Consider the following 20756-nt stretch of genomic DNA (forward strand, 5'->3'; position numbering starts at 1 on the left):
ATGGTGGTAGCATGTTATATGGTGGCAGAACTTGTGTGTGTTTTGGGTATTTTTATGTGAACTTATCTTGGGACTCTTGAGGCATTAGTTAAGCAAAGACCTGCCTTTGCCCAGGACATGCCAGCACTACAAATGTGACCCATGGGCTATCCTTCAGAAGGGCTGTACCTGGTCTCTATGTTTGGATGACAATAAGAAGCTAAGATGGTAATAGGAGTCTCAAGTGGCTGAGGACATGAACTTGGGAACCTCCTCGACCTGGCTTTTACTCCCAGATCTGCCACTTAGGCACATTTTTTTTTTTAAACTTTCTAAACTTCCGTTTTCTTTATTTGTAAGATAGAATAAAATCTACCTTCTAGGTTCACATTTGAGAACTAGATGAGGTAATGCAGGTTAGATTGAGTTCTCCGGTGGCAGAACCTGAGTTGAGGATTCAAGTCAAAAGAGACTTATTAGAAAGCAGACTTAGGAAAAAGGTTGTTTTTTATATAAGAAGAATGGCAGTTATGTACGTTTATTTTCCTCAGTGCCTCACTGGTTTGAAATTTCACCCTTTAAATACAGAATAGTCTGTTTTGTTCCATTGATGAGTCTATTCATTCACCATTGTTTTAGTAACTAGATTTATAGCACATTTAATAAGATAGAATGAACCTCCCAATTACTCTTCTTTTTGAATATTCTGGCTATTTTTACACAGGATGCAATGATAATATATGCCAGCAATGGGAAACTTGCCTTCTCATTTAGATTATTGATACAATTTATTTTACTTTTTATTTTATTGTTTAGCATGTTAATACTATTGGGGATTTTAATCAGAATGCTTACATTTCACCATTAAGCAGGAACAAAGGTATTGGTTGTGTGTGTATGTTGTTGATTTTATTGAATTTCTGAAAAATTAGGATGTTATGCTTTTTGGAAATCCCTCATGATCATCATCCCCATTGATATGTTAATATGAGGAATTAAAGTATTAGGGTTCCTAATTTGTTTTTTTTTTAAGCCTGGCAACCCTTGGTCAACCTCACGCATTGCAAGGACCTTGTCAACTTACAATCTTTTATTTTTTATTTTTATTTTTTTTACGCCTACAGCACCTGGTCTTCCTAGGTGGTCTCCCATCCAAGTACTAACCAGGCCCGACCCTGCTTAGCTTCCCAGATCAGATCGGATTGGGCTTGTTCAGGGTGGCATGCCCATAGAGGGTTCCTAATTTTTAACTGTGCTTACCTTCCTGGAATAAATCCCACTTGAATTAACTTTTAAAGCACCCTTAGATTCTATTGCTATTGTTTTTAGACATTTCGTGTATATTTATAAATATTGAATTTTTTTTTTTTTTGAATACTATGGACAAGTTCCAGTACCAGCACTGTCAGTGTCTTTAAAAGAATGAAGATATTTTCTTTCTTATTCTCTAGGATGTCCTAATCAGCATATGAAGTTTGATTTTGAAATAATTCAACCCCAAAACAATTTAAAACGGACACTTTTTTGAGGAGTAGTTTCTTTCTGACAATTTCTCCAGTTTTGATATGTGGAGATAGTAGAAAGTGAATTATTTTCAACTTCTCTTATCAAAGGGAGTTGCCAATGATCACATTAGCTGTTAACTCAATCTAGAATTGGCTTTTCTGGGAAGCGATTTCCTTTCCTCACAGAGGACGTCCAGGGGCATCTACAGTCACCTTAGCTGCCTCCGGGGTTTGGGGGATGAGAACTTAGTGAGCTGGCTTCAGGGCTTGGCCATTTTCTTCCCTTGGTTTTTTTTTTTTTTTTTTTTTTTTTTTTTTGCAAAGCGAAGCAGAGAGGAGAGCTGGGTGCTTAAATAGGGTCCCTGCTTTGTCCTCCCTGCCCTCCCCCCTAAGAACCCTGCCATCGGGTATGTCAAATTGATATTCACTCAAATGTTTTCAAATGCCTTCTAAACATCTCCTAAGGAACATCGCAGGGGCCTGAGCCTCGCCTGTCCCTTTGTCCTCCAAGCATCCTTTCCTTCCACCTTCTGCCTTCAATTAATGGTGCCTCCAACCCACTCAGTTTCCCAAAACAAGAACCTGAGCTTTGTCCTCGATTGTGCCTTCCCCCTTACCTCTCCCATTTGATTTCTTTTTTGGACAGTATCTTTCAAATCTATCTCTTTCTCTCTCTACCCATCATTGCTGTGGTACTTCAGACCCTTAAATCTGGTCACTTCGTTATTGCGTTAGCCTTTCGTCATCTCTAACTCCAGTCTCCCCCCCACCCCGGGTGCCCTTCTCCCCCCACCCCCACCCCCACCCCACCCGTACCCTTCTACCAGAGTGGTCTTTTAAAAAAAGATATTGATTTTTATCCAAGTAAGTACTATATATGGTTAAAAAAAAAAAATCAAGTGCGAGTCTACAATTACTGGTCTGCATTTTTTTGAAACCAAAAAAAGCTTTGAAAACTGATTTCTGGGGGGGCACTGTTGGCCCCAAAGCTCATTCTGGTGGCACAACCTAACCTTAGCTTAAAGTCTCACTGCAAAAACACGGTGTTAATTACTGATTGCTGCCCCAAAACCTGATGGCAGTAAGTATGATGCAGCGTGTGCGTGATATTACCTTTAGAAAAATCAGGAAATATCTGAATTCTGGACTATGACTGGCTTCAAGGATTCAAAGTTGTAGATTGTGGGCCCCCATGCCACTCTCCAGAGAGGATGCTTTAAATTCCCTTAGCTTTTAAAAATTAAAGGTATATTCATATTCTCTAAACAGCATGCTTAATTTTTTTATATTTTTCGATTTGCCAATTTTGAACATTTCGCATGGTGACTTCCTCTGATAATTCATGACGGTTTATGCATCTTCCGTCTTTCCTGACTGTATGTGTCTGATTAGGCTTCCATTAGGCTGCCGCAGACCGGGTGGCTTAAATATCAGGAAAGTATTTCCTCACAGCTCTAGAGGCTAGCAGCTGGAGACGAGAGGGATGGTAAGTGTGGCTTCTTCTGAGGCTCCTCTCCTTGGCCTGTGGATGGCAGCCTCCTTCTGGTCTACATGGCGTTGTCCCAGCGCATGTCTGTCTCTTAATATCTTCTTGTAAAGACACCAATCATATTGGATTGGGGCCTATCCTAACACTTGCACTTCACCTAAATTGCCTCCTTAAAATTTCTATCACCAAGTACAGTTCCGTTCTGAGGTACTGAAGATTAAGATTTCAACACGTGAATTACGGACACATTTCAGTCTATGACACCATCTCTTTCCCTACTCAGTATATATGTTTATAAAAATTTTGTTTATCTGATAGTCAAAGTTTACACTGTAAGTTTTGTACAAATGCTATTTATTGCAGAGGACAGGAGGGGACGACAATTATATTTTCTTTTTTATGTTTTTACCTGGAGTTGATAATTGTCCCCCTTTTAATTTGATAAACTGCGTACCTATCTTTAAATTTTTCCTCGAATGGTTCATGAGATCTATCAATTTATTCACGTGATTCTTTAGAGAGTTGAAAGTATATAACAAATTCTAAGATGGTCACTCTTTGAATCTACGGCATAGCTTTTGGGTTTTCCCTTCCTTGGGTTCCATATTTTCTTTTCTCTTCATTTTCTCCTTCATTTTTCTGGAACACATCTGCAGTAGCTGTCTAAGAAAAGGCAGAGGAGATAAGTTTTTAGGTTCCCTGCATGCATGAAAATATATCTTATTCTCACATATGATCAATAGATAGTTTGCGTGGCATAGAATTCCAGGTTTAGAATAATTACTCCTCTCGAGTTTGAAGGCGTGGACCATCCATGTCTACTAAATTTCAATGTGATCTTTGTATGTACCAGTTTGTATTCTCTCTAGAAGCTTTGGACTCTTTATTCTTGAGATTCTGAAATTTTACAATGATACACTTTGCAAGCGGCTCTTTTTTCACTCATTTTAAATGGCTGTACATAGCCCTTTCACGTTGTTGGCTCATTTAACAATTTTTGATAATTTCTTTGTTTCTTTGAAAATTTCTTCCTTTTTTGTGTGTGTGTGTTCTTTCTATAACTCCTAGTATTCAGATATTAGACTCAATGTACTCGCAAGGATTTTTATAAGTAAAAGAGGGAGCCAGGAGAGTCGGAGGAGATAGGATGACAGAGGCGGCGCTCGGAATGAGGTGATTGCTGGCTTTGCAGATGGAGGGAGCCGCAAACCAGGGAATGCAGGCGGCCTCTAGAAACTAGAAAACCAGGAATGGGTTCTTCCCTAGAGTCTCCATAAGGATGATAGCTCTGTGACACCTTGATTTTAGCCGCATGAGACCTCTTTTGTACTTCTGACTTCCGGAACTATAAGATAATAAATGTATGTTGTTTTAAACCACAAAGTTTGTGGCAATTTGTTACAGAAGCAATAGAAGCCGGGGGAGGGGAACACAGGATCTGAGGGGGACCTGAGGGAGCCCCAACAATATCTGATCCCACCAAATCAGAAAACTAAATCAGAGCGCTATCACTTTAAATCAACAGTCAATAGATTAGTTGACTATCAAAATAGGAAAGTGTGGCATAGCAAGTAAGTCGTGGGATCTGAAATTTGCAATCCATTGGTTAATTCTTGGCTTTTGCCACTTTCGGCAAAATCCAAGAGCTGTTCTAAGGATTGAATGAATATGTATATAAAATGCCTGACACACAGTAAAACCTCAATGCAGATATTACCAGTAGCACATTGAGATCCCATTTTTATTCACCTCTGTTATATTCTAAAGACAGCACAGGTGAAAATCAAGGCTGGTGAATATTAGGGATTAAAATCACCTAACTTGTCCAGAGAGCATGGGACACAAGGTTTTGCATTCATAATCTTGTAAGTAATATGTGCACATGAGAGTTCATTTGTCACCACAATGGGAATGATATAATGCTGAGTTAAAGTGCAAAACATATGATAGAGTATTTTCAATTACTTAGAAGAGGAAGTTGTTGAAAATTGTACAATGGGCTCATCCCTACTTCTAGTACCCCAGCACTTTTTCCAATCCTTGCTTTGTTTATTTGAAGGTCGACTTTCACCTTCCTTTGAATTTGCTGCCATCCTGAGATCTGCGTTAAGCCCAGCAAAGTCACCTGTCTTCTCTTCCCAAGGTTATCTGGGAGGTATTTTCCCAGCCTTTTGATATGCTAAACAGTCATAATTGTGGAAAGTCTAATAAACAACCATTACATTGCTATTAGAAGTGTCAGAACTGATATGGCTAGTAACTTTGTAATAATTGGTGAAATTCAACCGTTGCTATAAAGTAATGCAGTGCCTCAGATCAGCTTTAGCCCAATCTAGAAATGGGCCTTACGGACCCTTTCTGTTAGGAAGGCGTCTGCTATCCAGGTGGGCAATTACCTGGGGTGGGGTCTTTTATTCATTTCTGTTGGAAGGCAGCACCTAAAACTCAAATCAGCTAGTTTGGAGACTAATTTTAAACAGGACGTCAAGGAGGCCGAAGCCTTGATTATACTGGGGGGCAGGGTTGGGGCTGGGCAGGAAGCGTTTTGTCTGTTCTCACCTCCTCCTCCCCAGGTCACACATTCTAAGTTGCTGGGCATCCTAGTGAGGCTTCTTCTATATTCCAGGGACGTCACCGGTTTGGAGTGAATCTCTTGAAGGTGGTGATTTCCACACCTGAGTGAAATGGTGGCAGAGAAAAGGTAGAAGGCCAGGTCGTGGGGAGGCCCAGGGGCTGGCCGGGAGCTTGGTTAGGGGAGCCGCGCTGGGGGAGTTTGCTTCTCTCTGAGGCTGTGCCAGCTTTTGGAAATGCCGAACACACTCCCTGAGGAGCGCCAGTTACAACAACAAGAAGAGACATCAATCAAACCTTATGGGGTGATTTTAAGGCAAAAGGGAAAGCATCTAGCTGGAAAAAAGAGGCAGGCAGCAGTGGAAACTTGACCCGCGCCTCCTCCCACAGAGCCTGGGTTTGCAGGCCCGCAGGCCCTCCACCCGGCTGCCCCGGCCTGGTCCCTGCCTCGCCTTGTTCTCCGATGAGCTGCCCTGTCTGTGCCTTGCCTTAGGCAGGGCCTCTCGGGGACAGAGCCGTGTTTGTCTCCACTGTGTGTTGAACTTGGCAGGTGCAGGAGCATCTCATTCCAAGTCAAACTACCACCTTTCAGAAGAGAAGGCTGGGCCTGGAATCCACAGCTTGGGGCGGGCCCTGTGTGCAGCCACGGAGGGCTGGAAGCGTCCTTCTCCACCACGCACGCCAGGCCTGCCACTGGTAATGGCTGGGGAGGGAGGAAACGGGCATTCGAGGCCGGAGGTGGTAGGACAAAGCTGGAGGACCGTGGGCAGCGGGAAGGAGGGTAGCCTCACGGCCAGATGTGCAAGCAGCCTCGGAGCATCAACTGTTGCTTTGGACAAAGCGGTAGTGAGTATTGGCCACACTGACGCCACCTGGATGTATCCCTGAATGCACAGAGCCAGCTCAAGGATGAGGTTCCATTTCTCAAGAACCAGCCCTCCTACCAGAAAACTCTGGAAAGAAAATGAGTACCTTCAGGAAGTTTTTCTCTCTCCAAGGGCCGAAAGGGCAGCCTGCGGATCAGAGGAGCAGAGAGACCTGCAGCTTCAGTTTCTCATTTGATGGCGAGGTCCCTTGTCCATCTCTCCCTGGTAGTTTAGAGAAGACACCTAGACACCAGCTCTACTATATACCAGCGACATGACTTTATGCAAGTGACTTAGCCTCTTTGTGCCAGTCTCCTCTTCTCTGAGATGAGATATCGTCGATCCAATGAGTGTTGTGAAGATTAGAGGAGAGAAATGTGGAGAGGTGCTGACTCGGCTGTTATTTCAAGCAGCCCTTGTGCAGAGAAGTCACAGCCTTTTCGCATAGAGTTTCTCGCTTTAGCTTCCTAATAGCTCCGTGAGGCAGGAAGGGGCGCAGGGTGGTGCGAGAGTAATTACATTTTTTCTTTTAAAGTTGCAAGAGCTTTGCCAATGGAAATGATGGTATTGGCAGCCCCACGTCTGGCACAGAGAAAATGACCCCAGCGGTGTCTGCGCCCGTGTTGGGCATGTCTTTTCTTTATCCGGTGAACTTGGCTATGAAACAAAGAACCTGGAGGGAGGTAGACGGACAATACTAACATTTTCTAAGACCTTCGAGGGCCGTCGAAGGTGGGCGATCTGGTTTAGGAAAGCAAATCATTTCTATCAGTGCTGTCAGGAGAAATTTCATATGAGTCACTCACGGAATTTTAACTTTTCTTGTAGCCACATTGGAAAAGTTTTTAAAAGGTGAAATTAATGTTAGTAATATATATTTTAACCCACACGCATTAAAAATATTGACATTTCGACATATAACTTAAAAATGACTAATGTGATGTTTTATATTCTTCTTTTTCGTACCCAGTCTTTGAAGTCCTCTGTTTTCCATTTATAGGTGCTCGATCCCATTGCTAAAAATTATCGGAAATTCTTGATCAGTATTTAAATTTCAGAAATTTTATAGTTGCCAGAATAGATCCACATTCTCCAGTCATGCTAAATATACTTAGGCGTTTTCCAGGAATGGAATAGAGTATCAGTTTTAAATGCAAAGTTAAATGAATTAAAATTAAATAAAATGTAAACTTCAGTTCCTGAGTCACACACTAAGAAACATTTCCAGTGCTCAGTAGCCACCCAGAGTTTGTGTCTGTGAAATAGAACAGAACAGTCCACAGCCATGCCACCCTGAACAAGCCCAATCCTGTCTGATCTTGGAAGCTAAGCAGGGTAGGGCCTGGTTAGTACTTAGATGGGAGACCACCTAGGAAGACCAGGCGCTGTAGGCATAAAATGAATGAATGAATGAATAAATGAATAAATAAACATGGGATTGTAAGTTGACAAGGTCCTTGCAATCTGTGAGGTCAATTAAGGGTTGCCTTGCTTTAAAAATAAAAAACAGTACAGGACGAGGAGTGTTTGTTAGGCTATTTTTTTTTTGTTCACGTGGATTTTCATAGTCAGAATTATCTTCAATAATTCTCTTCGTAGAAATGTTTTTAAGTCACTTGCCAATTTTACATTTAAAACTAGACAATTCGCTGTCTATCCACTTAACAGACCACAGTGCCGGGCAGTGCAAATGATCGAGGGGATTCTAGTCATAGAGCCCGCATGACATAGCGACTGAGGGAGGGCCCCAGTGTCCATCTATATATTAAATACTTTAAAAATCTTAATCCGTCTTTTGGGAGGGGGAAGACAAGCGGAAATGGAAGATCTAACAGTCTCTTCCTGCACCACGTGGACCACCTGCGCACGCCCTGCTTGGAGGACCAGGCTCGGAACACTGCCACTGTGGTCCCAACCTTTCCCTGAGCTCAGGCACAAGTTTTAGCCTTCGACTTTCAGAGAGTGGGTAGTGTCTAATCTGGGCCTTTTCCCTTCTGATTTTTGCACCTCATCCTAGAGATCCTCGATTTTTTTTAGAGCATTTTATAATAAGCTCATTTTAGGACTTTTATTAAATATTAAATACATCGTCGTCCAGAACAAACAAACAAACAAAATCAAAATGTTTCCAACAGAAGTCACAAAGAGTCTTCACTTTAGAATTAGACCTAATTTTGTTCTTTGCGGGTGAATTCTACAGTAATCTCCCCCTTTATTCAAATTCCCCCAAATATTTTGGAATATCATAATGAACGACAGCACGAGAAACTTGTGCTTATATTTCCAGGATTTTCGATGTTGTGATTTTTCTCCAACATCACTATTTTCAGAGCTAGAACTTCCTCCCCATCTATGTGTAGATTACATGTTATTTATTGGAGATTTCAGGGTTCTGTGTCTTCTTAGCGGCTTCATCCTGGCTGGGTTCTGGGTGGTGGTCCATTTCTCCTTCCGTTTTTCTAAGCGTCCGTCCTCACTCCTGACACCTTTATTTTTACGTCGTTCAGCTATTTTGCTACCTCTGCCCTCTGAGGTGAACTTTTTGGAGTCCCTGGTTGTTTTGTGGACAGAGTCTGGCTCTTCTGACCCGAGCAGGAGGAGCTGCATATTTGGTGCCGTTCTTTCCCTGTTTCTCTCTTGAGGAAGATCCAGATACAGTCCTTGGAGGGAGTGAAAGGATTCTTGGCAAACTGCAGGGAATTTCTTCCTCCCCTTTGTCTCCAATCGTATAAACAAAATATTCCAGAGCTCTGAAATACGATTTTCCACAAGGGCCTGGCGAAAAATACATTTTAATGGAGGGAATCTAGAACATTCCTATCCAGGTTCACCTAGGCTTCTAGCATCCGGGTGGTTTGCACATGGCTGTCCCGAGCCCTGCTCAGTGGCCGAGGACCCTCCTGCTAGTTATCGCGTCCTAGGATCTGTTTCCAGTTTCCCTGACTAGCTTTATTCCGAGAAATTCTCACACAGTTTTGTAAACCGGGCGGTAACTTCTTATTGCTTTTGCTTCTTTTCTCATTTTAATTCCTCAGCTTCAAAAGCAGTTATTAATGTCAGCTCCAGCCTTGTCTTCCAGGGAAGACACGCTTATTGGGAGAGGTTGGGCCTCACAATATTTTGGAAAGTCTGACTTGTAAATACTGGACCACGGCTGAGATTTGCACACAATTGTTGTGCGTGAAGACCTCTTTCTGGCTTGGCAGGTGACTCCGAGTTTCCCATGACAGAGCCATAAACAATGACCTTCTAGGACCTTTTGACCTGCCAAACAAGGAAGAAAACCTCCTGAGAGGTACTTAGATGATGTTCTCAACCCACGAAGGGTACCCAGTTTCTGGTTTCTGAGCCATATGGGACCTCTCAGGAGGGGACTCTGTAGGGCAGGCAGCCAGCCACGAACAGCTCACAACTGATTCAGAAAGATCCTGATTGGTCCTCACCAACTTCTTGTCCAGTTGCACCTTTTGGGCATTTCCCAGTCGTCTGGTACCCTTGGAACTTTAAATGAGCCATATCCTGATTCATTCCAAGTTACTTTCAGCCTCTTCCTCAGTCAGCTCCCGGACCCCTTACTGGTTAGCTTCTGAGGTTCTTGAGAGGTCCTCATGTAGGTCTTTCCCCGGGTCCAGGTCCTTTCCTAGCTGGACGTGTAGAGTCCTTTACGCAGAAGCCTCCTGGGAGCTCCGTCCATTCCTCCCCAGGGCCTTGGTGCTTTGGCCTTTAACTCTGAGGCTGGTGAGAATCTGTGTTTGCTATTCGGCTGGAAAACCCTGATTATTTTCTTGGATGCTGCATCCATGCCAGATACTCTTATATTCTGCAAGCCAAGACCCACCAGGGTTGGACGAACCTCCTCTGAATTGGGGTGCTTTATTCGCTTTTGTATTTCATTGCTGAGACCAGACACATGAGTTTTTGGGGCCCAAGCTCAATGGATAATGTTCATGGACCAGCGGGCCTAAGGCTCCCTGAGATCTTTAGACAATAGAGGGTGAGCCCACAAACTTCCCAGCTGCTTCTGCAACCAAGGTCATTTCAGGGATTGAATTTGTCTGGGTGAAGGACTATATCTCATTCTGGGTCCAGGAAAGATATGCCACAGGCCCTAATCTGAGTTGGAGAAGATAACAGGAAAGAAGCAAAAGAGAAAAATTGACCTTTTATTCTGATGAGAAATCAGTTCCTGTGCCACCCTCAGGTCCTCTTGGTCAGATTTTTCAAATGGCCATGTAATCTTCCCCTTTGCTGCTCTGAGCTGATGCAAACTTGAGGGGCTGAGACTCAAGTCTCACCCTTTTCTAGGCAAGTTGTAAACAGTGCATGGATAATATGAGGTTCTACATTGAACAGAGAGCTATGTTCTTTCTATGTTATTCACTTTTAGAGTGGATAAAAATATATTCTATTTTCCCATCACTGAAAAACTTAGGGTTCTTTGTACCATATCCTCAAGTGGTTTTTCAGATGGCAGCCCTCAGCCGGAGGCAGCACCGAGTCTCCCACCTGCATGTACTGGAGGCTCCGTCAGACCATATTCTGCTCCCTGAGGACAGGCTGGGGGCTTTGTCGACCCCTCAGAGGCTGTGAGGTGGGTCCTCACCCTGAGGAGAGGCTCATCTTGAGACGCCTGAGATGGAATGAACTGACACACAAATGTTCTTCTGCAGGTATCCTGAACCCCAATACTAATCCGGTCTGTGACCACTGAATGCCTGTGCTTGGGATGTTTTGTGTCTCAGGTGTGTCCCTCTGAACCAACATAATTGATTTAGAAAAGTGGGAAGAGGAGCAAGAGGAACGAGAATCCACCTCAGCTGGGTGCTAGGCCTTGCCTTCCATTACCTGGTTGATGTCTCCTTTCTTTTGAAGACTGGAAGCAATTGGCTTCCACGTAGGAGAAGGATGACAGAGGGAGGGACCCAACTGCACACAGATATTGATGTCCTATGGCTCACTCAGTCTCCTCAGCAAGGACATGGGTGTCCATCATCTGAGACCTGAAGCTCGCTGCTGCCTCAGACAGCGGGGCACTGAGATATGTGCTGTGTTCTAGAGTGTTCCCAGACACTGGGCACACCTGTGAAACCAGCACCCGGAGCAGGAAGCACCTTGAACGCCTCCCTGGTCACTCACTATTCCCACCACCCCGAGGGGCGCGCCGTGGCATCCTCTGAGGGCAAGGATTATTACCAGGAATAGTTTGCAGCCTTCATGTGCATTATCTCCTGGAATCCTCACCATGCCCCCTGAGATGGTTCTGCTACTGACCCATTTTACAAGTGAGGACCCTGGAGAACACATAGGGCGAGCTACTTGTCGAGATCTCGCTGCTGGTGATGAGCGGAGCTGGGCTTCGGCACAGTGTCTGGCTCCAGAGCCACACTCCTGAACCACTAACATCTTCCCACTCGATGCTCAGAACCCAGCGAGGGGGCGTGAGGCTCAGAGCCAGGCAGGGGCTGGCCAGAGGACCACAGCTGGAAGCGCAGAGACAGGTTGGAGCCCAGACCAAATTGAGGGCTAGTCTCGTCCTCACATTTTATATGGGGGAAACTGAGGCCAGGAGGGATTAAGTGGGCCCAGGAGAAATATATAATACAGTGGAGAAATTGTGAATGACAAATCAGCAAACAGTAAAATGAATTAAATATATCTAAGTTCTGGTTCTTTGAGAAAACCAAGGAGAGAGATAATGCATTATTAGCTATCTTAATCCAGAAAAAAATTAATGAGATAATGTGAAAATACACACACACACACACACACACGCACACAAAACATAAAAGAGAAAATAAAACAAATAGAGATTAAAAAATTAATAAATCACAAGAGATTGCTTAGCTCAACTCTGTAAATATATCTGAACACTTAGACGAAATGGATAATGCCCTAGGAAAACATACCTTACCAAAACTGACTAGGGAAAAGATAGAAAATCTTAATAAACCAAATCCTATAAAGGAAGTGGAAAACATGGTATGAGAGCTGCCCTTCCGAAAAGCACCAGATCCAGGTGGTTTCAGGAGGAATTCTCCCAAATCTTTCAAGAATCGATCATTGCAATGTCCAAACTATTTTCAAGGAATAGGAAAAGGAGAATAGCTTTTAATTTTTTTTATAAAGCAAGCAAAATATTGATAGCAATCACCATATAAGATGCATGAAAAAAATCATCGTCTCACATTGATGCAAAAAAACCTGCATAAATCTAAGAGCACTTGTTAAAAAAATATACTGTAACCAATGGAGTCTAGTCCAAAAACATACAGAAGATTTAATAATAGGACTGGCTTATGGGATGGTTTAAAGTTCTTTTTTTAAAAAATCAAAACCTAAGTGTCTGTCAGGGGATGAATGGACACATATACACACATGCTCGTGCACGCACACACACACACACACACATACACACACACACAATGGAATACTATTCAGCCATAAAAAAGAATGAAAATTTTGCCATTTGCAATTACATGTATGGAATGCATGGGGACATTTATGCTAAGTGAAATAAGTCAGAGAAAGACAAATAATGTATGATGTCACTTATAGATCAAAAGAAAAGAAAACAAAACAAAACCCAAACTCATAGATAGAGAACAGATTGTTGGTTGCCAGAGGCAAGTGTGTAGGGTAGGTAAAATTGGCGAAAGGAGTCAAAATATGAATATTATAAAATAAGTACTGGGAATGTAATATACAGCATGGTGGCTATAGTTAAGAATACTGAATTGCATATTTGAAAATTGCAAAGAGAGTAGATCTTAAGTCCTAATCACAAGAAAAAAAAATTGTAACTATTTACGGGGATGAATATTAACAAGACTTATTGTGGTGAACATTTCATAGCACATACAAACATTGAATATCATGTCGTACACCTGAAACTAACATATATTATATGTGAATTATACCTAGAAAAATCAGAGACATTACGTGAAAAAAACTTTCTTAAATCTTTTAAAGTGTATTCTATTGCTTAATATTTTTGATTGAGATATGAGACATTATAATAGTTTTAGTATTTAGGGCTTCTTAAAGGTCTCACTCAGCCAGGTCTTGACTGCAGCAAGAAGTCAGATGGCATTGCAGACTGGCTCTGTTGTACGGGGCTCTTGGGGGTCTGTTGGTTGACATGTTTTATAGCACAAGTGAGTCTGGGGGCTGAGTATGTGAGAGAGAGAAACAGGGGATAATCAGAGCCTTCACTTACCAGGGCGAGGTCTGCAGTGGTCTTAAGGGTTTTGATTGTCATGAAGCTCAAAGAAAAGCATGCCCTTCCTCTTGAAGGGATCCTGCAGGGGCAGTAGCAAAGGTGGCAGCCGATTTCTAGGACGTTTAAATCGGTAATATTTTTAGATGCAGTCAGGGAGTCAAGTTGACCTTGAGATGGAGGAGAGAAGGTTAGTATTACTAGAGATGAGCATAATAATGAATTACGGCAGTCACCATGGCTCCGTGATGGCCTAGAGGGGAATGAGCGAGCGGGTTGACCCGTTTTGAATGATTTTCACCCTGACAGACCGACTTGTTTATGTGATAGATCAGTGTATACTAACAGAGAAACAGAGACACAAAGAGGGAGAGGGAGAGGGAGAGAGGGAGGGAAAGGGAAAGGGAGGGAGACTTTTATTTTTAAGAAAAGATCAATAATTAAGGATCAATACTTTCTACAATGAACCTGTGGGTCACCGGTTTCTGGTTTGCAGTAACAGCTGCCACTTCCCTGGAGGGCTGCAGGAAGCTGCCTCACTCCGCTCCAGCTGGACGGGGCCCTCCAAACGCCCTCGCACGGGGCTGCCTCCCGCTGACTCATCACTCGCGAAGGGGCTAGTCAGACAGAACACAGACACACTTAAAATATTATTTTTGGTTTGTAATATATCATATTACCTTGGACGACTGGGCTTGTCCTTACTACGATGTCAGCGCACCTGCCCCTCTGCTAGGACTTAGAGGACAGTCTCTTTGCTCTAGTTTCTACCCATCAACACTCAGTGCATTAGCATAGAACTGTAGAAAGGAAGGTCCTGAGAGCCTGTTCTTCTGGAAATTCTCTGCTGTTGCGTCAGCTGTGTGGACCGTCAGCCCTGTGACAACACTGAAAGCTCGGGAAGCAGCAGGGAGCTTGGCAGGTATCAGCCTTAATCTCACCTGGTCACCTGGGCCGCCTGGAATTCTCACAGCCCCCTGCCTGAGGCTTGGTGGCCAGCTTCTCCCTAATTTCTTCTAGAGCCGGGAGCTCACCCTTGTAAAACCAACTCCTCCCCATCGCCTTTTTTTTTTTTTTTTTTTAACTAAGAGAGCCTCTCTCAATGACACTTTGTTTACTTTATCATTAAAAAGAAAAACCTGTCGACTTTGTAATTAAAATATCACAGATGCTGTTGTTCTGTTTCTTTTGATATAGAGGCCTTAAATGTCTGTTTTTGTGTGCTTACAGCAATCATTGATATTTGTTCTTTTATGATTTGATTCTAGGTTTCCTTTGCTCATTCTTTTTTATTGGTGTGATAACATTTTAAAAATTAACTTAAAAGAACTTTTTAGGACTTAAACAGATCATCTTTTTGTTTTTCTTTCCTAATTTATAATTTGCCTTTTTTTATTGTTAGGTTTGATGGATAGGTTTCAAATTTTTTTTCCAGTTACAGTTAATATACAATATTACATTAGTTTCAGGTGTATAATATGGTGATTAGACATTTATATGAGTTATGAAGTGATCAGCCAATAAGTCTAGTACCCATGATGGATAGCTATTTTTAATTTTATGTAGTTTTAGCTTTCTCTCTGAAATCTTTTATTGTATTTAACCATAGAAACTCCTCCATTCTGAACAAAATTTAAATATCACATATTTTAATCAATATTTTTATATTCTTTAAAAATATTTAGTAGATATTTAATACACCTGAATTTGTGTTTATTGTGGGTTAGATCATATTTTCTCCCCTCTCAAAAATGGCCATTTTCCTCAACACCATTTGTTCAATAATCTACCTCTCCTTCTTAGCTTAACCTTTATAATATGCACAGTTCCCAAGCATACTAGGTCCAGTTTTCTTGGAATAGCTTTCATCATTATAAATTTCTTCCTGGTATGGAACTGAAAATCTGTCATTTTGTAACTTTTACTTCTTAAGTCTTTTGTCCCTGTAGCCCCCTAATATAAGGACCCCCATCATGTCGTTCTGTCAAGATGTGTTGAGTAGCTCCATGGAGAGATGGCTCACCGTTGGAGCACCTTGCTGGGGATTGTCCTTTGCTCTTGCTGCCTTCTTAGGGACTGGAAGTTATATTCTATGGCTAGGGCAGCTTAGAAAGCTACCTTGGTACCTCTGAGAGCAGCTTTCTCGAAAGGCTAGGTCTAGGGACAGTAGGCTCAATTGTCAGGCGAGAAGCATTTTTTCAAAATTTGTTGCTTTTTAAGGTTTGACTATGAATCAACCTCACGCATAGGGAATTGGGTGGGTGGGAAAGAAGAAACAGAGATGGCGATTCTTCAAGGGGATCAGGGTGTATCTTCCCAAAATATGCCACTGTAGTATACAAAGTATTTTGAGCTCAAGGTCTTTGATTTTCAGAAATCCCTTATCTGCCTGAAAGCAAAACCTTCCCCCAAAACTCGATTGCCATAAATCTTTTTCCCAGGAGCAACTCTAATCTTCTTTTCCCAGAGACAAAAATGTTGGCACCACACCCAGACAGATGTTGTCACTGAGGCAGAATATGATCGGATATTATCATATTCCTATCTATTCTTCTAAGTATCTACTCATCTTTCCTAAAAGTTGTTTGCTTTTCCATAAGTGCCCTTATGTTCCCCCTCTCAGAAGCCATTTGTTCTCCCAGAAGTACCCCTTCTCATCTTCTATTAAGATGGTACATAAGCCCCAGATTCTGACCGTGAGTCACATTTTTCTGTGAACTCCCAATATATAAGTGAACAAAAAATCTGTCTTTTCTCTTGCTAATCTGCCCTCTGTCAATTTAATTTGCAGGTCCTTAAGTCCCGAACCCAATGCTAGTCTGTATTGTGGCCGGGGCTAGATTGAGACCTGCCCTGAGCACTCTTGAGGCCAGCTTGACCATTTCCATCCTAACGGTGGGAATGTGGGTTAAAGGGCTATCCCCTTGGAGCCTGAGCTTGTAAACCACCACAGGGATTCTCTTTGTGCCTGAACATCCGCAAAATGGTGTGGGTCTAAGTTCTAGCAGTCACGGTCTGTGGCGGTGAGAAATAGTGGTGTCACAGGACACCCAGATTCCAGTTCTGTTTGTGGTCAAGGTACCCCCCCCCCCCGCCGGGATCCTTGGAGAATCCAGTCTAGGTGGGTGGGAAGCCTCAGGAGAGAGATACCGAATCAACTGTTAATGAGGTTTACATATACTTGGTTAATTAGAAAAAGTGAAGAGAGGTGACCTACGTTTGTGGAGCAGTTCAAAGCAGGTAATACTGTCAAAACAGGTCAAATTGGATCCAACCAGTGAAACTAGATTGCTACTGGCCATTCCTCCCAAATCTTATTGTCTTCAGGCTAAATATTTCCACTTTTTATTAAAACATCCTTAAAATGACTGAACTCCCCAGCGCCCTCATCACTCTCATCTTGTTCGTCTCTGGTTTGCCAATCCTGTTATTAAGCTGTGGCATCTAGAATTTACCAGGGGATCCGATTGAGTTACCAGGTTGGTAATCGCTCTCGTTCTGAACACAGCGTAGATTGGATATTTTCCGTCTGTCCACTTTCCAAAGTTCTCCACCCTGGTCTGAGCCTGGAACGTGGCCGCATGGCCGGCATGGGCGGCGTCCATGGGCTCCTTGCTCTCTGCCCAGGGGAGGGCACCAGCGAGAGCTCTGGGAGGCGGGTCCCGGAGGCGGAGAGTGAGAGCCAGGTGTCTGCTAGCCCGGTGTCCTGTTGCTCTGCTCTCCCCTCAAGGCCACGGCTGCTTTCAGGCCCGTCTCTGCAGCAGCTCCTCTCTCCTGGTTCCCTCCGCCGGGCCCTGGAGATCTAGGGATGGCAACAGGTCCCACTCTTGGACCATCCTTCATCTGCGTCCCTTCATCTTTCCCACACTTGGCAAATCGTTCCTTTATGAAACATGCCTTAATGGTTCCATTTGACTTCGCCATCTCTTTCCTAGGAATGAGAAATGCATTTTATGAAACATCCTAGGAGTTTTAACTCACATTATATTTGAGAATCATGGAGGCAGGCTGAGGTGGCCGAAAGGAATTCCCACCAGCGTTTTACACCACGGCAGGAATGATTATATGCACGATATGATAGACTGTCCTCTTGCCGTCCAGTGAGGGGACAGAGCCATGCACGTTGCTGTTCACTGATGGCTGTGTAGATATCCAGCCAGACAACAATCCTGAAGTGGAGCTCCTTAGGTGAGCAGGCCCCGCCTGGAAACCAGAGGCTGGGCCAGGAGGAGGCTGGGACTTTGATAAGCCCAGGCTGATGGAGTTGCAGGAATTCATGACAGAAGTGATTCACACACGTCCCTCCCAACTGGGGCCTGTGCCTGGGACAGAGCATCCCAAAGAGGAGCTGGGTGCCAGGGTTCCTGTTTATCATTTTCTTGAATTTCAGACCGGATGACTCTGCTAGACGAGCGAAGTCTAACAACACAGCTTAGGTGAACGTGGTCAGCGTGATGCACGTAATAGAACGACCGCCAGGTTGCACAGCCCAGCCTTGCCTACCGCAAGGGCCAGAACTGAATCCAGCAGGTGTATCGACCTCTTAGGATGGTGCCGTTCAATGGGACCATGTTACCAGCCTGTTGTGTAATTTAAAAGTTTCTAGTAGCCACATTAAAAAAAAAAAAGAGATGAAGAAATTTTTTAAAGCAATTTTAATACTACAAAATATGTAATAATATTAAATAAAGTTATATTCAGTGGAAAACATTTTTATCTTCAGGTTTTCACCTTTCGCTTTAATGAAAATTTAAATAATATTAAAAGAAGTTATTCTGTTGCAATAGCCACATTTCAAGCGCTGACTAGCCACGGGGGCTCGCAGCTGCGATTCTGGGTCCTTCAGCCTTAGGGCTGAGCTGCGAAACCACGATCCGAAGCCACCCTAGGTTCTGCTGCTTTCTCATCCCCCTTAGGGACCTGTCTACACCTCCTTCCTTCTCTCTTTGACCCTTCCAGCACCTCGCTACTGTCATCCTGGTCAAAGTCTCCACTCAACCAGCCTTCCCTTCCCCAAGCTCTCCTTGATGTCCTCGCATAGCTCCCTTAGAAGGTAAGGAAATGGATTAAAGGCATTTGCGGGGAGGTGTGAATGAGGCTTCAGACATTCAGACACAAATCCAAATTGTCCTCTAGTTGCTGGAAGTGGGTGGGAGCCAATCGTAAACTGCAGAGTTTGTACTTAATCCTGGGGTATAATATTCAGGACTCAGCTTGCTGAGGCACAAAGCCCCCCTGCCCTCTCCGCAGCCCTACCCTCACCCCTGCAAGCCCAGGCCTCACACTCAACTCAGTCAGTGCAGCTCCTGTTAACCAATAAAATAGCCATCACGTGTACAGACGGATGATGGCAGACCCTGTATCCTGGTATCTGAACTCGCCCAAATGACCCTGCGAGGGAGCCGTTGTCATCCCTGTCACATGGGCTCAGAGGGTCAGCCAGGATGGACACGTTGGTTTCTGAGGCAGAGCCACAGGTTGCCTGGACCCCAGCTCCACCTGCAGGCCCCCAGCTGTCCAGAAGGTGAGGGAAAATATACCTGCAGCAAAGCCGTGTGAGAGAGGCTGCTGCTGGGAGAGGCCCACGGAGAGCCTGGATCCACAGCAAAGCGCAAACTGCTAAGGACGAAGATGTCTCCTCCCACCCAAAGGGGCTGTCACCCCATCCAGGACAGATTTGGGGTTACATGCAGCTGGGGAAACAATCCCCCAAACTTTCTGTTTCTGTCTCCTACAGTGGTTTGTTTTGTTGTTGATAACGTTCTTTAGCATTTTTTTTTTGAGACATAATAAAAAATATCTATGCCATGATGAATCTTTTTGGACAGTTGCCAACATCCAATGTAACCACCACACCAATCAAGATATGGAACATTTCATTAAGCCAGAAAGTGTCCTCATGCCTCCTTCCAGAAAATACCCCATGCAGGGGTGACAGGCATTCTAACTTCACCACTGGAGACAGTGTTGCCTGTTTTTGAACTTCATAAAAGTAGAAACATATGAAATACATTCTTCTATGTATGGCTCCTGCTCAACATTATGTCTGTGAGATTCTTCCATGCTGTCTCTTGGATCAGTAGTCTATTCATGTTTATTATTGCTGAGTGGTATTTCATCAGAAGAAACACCTCGTTTTTGTTTTTGTTTTTGTTTTTTTCATTCTCCTGTTACTGGGCGTTTGGATAATTTCCAGAGTTTGTTTATTATGATCAAAGAAGCTATGTCTTTTTGGGGACATATGCAGTCGTTTTCCCAGGGTACACACCTAGGAGCGGAATGGCTGGTCCATACGGCAGGTGTATGTTTACTTCAGTGGAAACCGACCATCAAAAGGGTTTCCACAGTGGCTGTGCTGTACCTGCGGCAGCTTCTTACAAGTGTTCTGGTTCCTGGCCAGGCAGCTGGCAGGTGCACCTGGCAACCAGATCGTAGTAACCTGGAGGGGGCTGTTTGAGCACCCTCAGTGTGAAGGTGGGTCAACAGAACCCCAGCTTGGACTGCTTCAATTCAAAGAGGGGAGTCACCTGCTAATGGAGTCCAGTGTGGAGGAGCAGGTGTCTGGAGCCTCGGACCTTCCATCCCTTTTCTGTCTCTCAGTTCTGCTTTTCTCTGCCTGTGGTTGGTCGTCTTCCCATACTGGCTTTGTCTGCATGGCTGAGGTATGGCTGACAGCCCTGGTCCCCTCCTTTGGCTCTGTAAGCATTTGGTATCTATCAATCCAAAGAAGAAAAGGCTAAAAATTAAAACTACTCCAAGATGCCATTCCTACCTTTCCATATTGGCAATAATATATAAATTTGATAGCACTCTCTGTTGACATGGCTTTGGGGAAATGGGCAGTTTCCTACATTGCGAGCATGAGTGAAAAGTTGGCACAAACCCTTCTAGAGAGACATTAGCCCATATACAGCAAGACAAGTGAAGGGGGCCAAAAGCTGCCTTTTGGGATGTTGATTTTAAGCTGGTTATTAAGATACAAAAGATTCAGGGAGAATGTTTGACCCTACTCCCTTTCCAGCCCAAGAGATTCAAATAGAAAAAACTGCTCCAGGAAAAAAAAAATCTAATACATTTACCTTAGCCTAATTTGAATTAAGAATGGAAGTGGCCAGACAGGGACCTGGTAG

At 43.6% G+C, this 20756-nt stretch overlaps 2 pseudogenes; one reads left to right on the top strand and one right to left on the bottom strand.

Moving 5' to 3' along the window:
- Positions 1–1094: 1094 nt before the first annotated feature.
- Positions 1095–1213, bottom strand: LOC118602527 (annotated as a pseudogene).
- A 6472-nt stretch (positions 1214–7685) lies between these two features.
- On the top strand, positions 7686–7804 carry LOC118601978 (annotated as a pseudogene).
- The last annotated feature ends 12952 nt before the right edge of the window (positions 7805–20756 follow it).

The sequence above is a fragment of the Rousettus aegyptiacus genome, unplaced genomic scaffold, assembly GCF_014176215.1.
Source record: "Rousettus aegyptiacus isolate mRouAeg1 unplaced genomic scaffold, mRouAeg1.p scaffold_m13_p_4, whole genome shotgun sequence".
Classification (NCBI taxonomy): domain Eukaryota; kingdom Metazoa; phylum Chordata; class Mammalia; order Chiroptera; family Pteropodidae; genus Rousettus; species Rousettus aegyptiacus.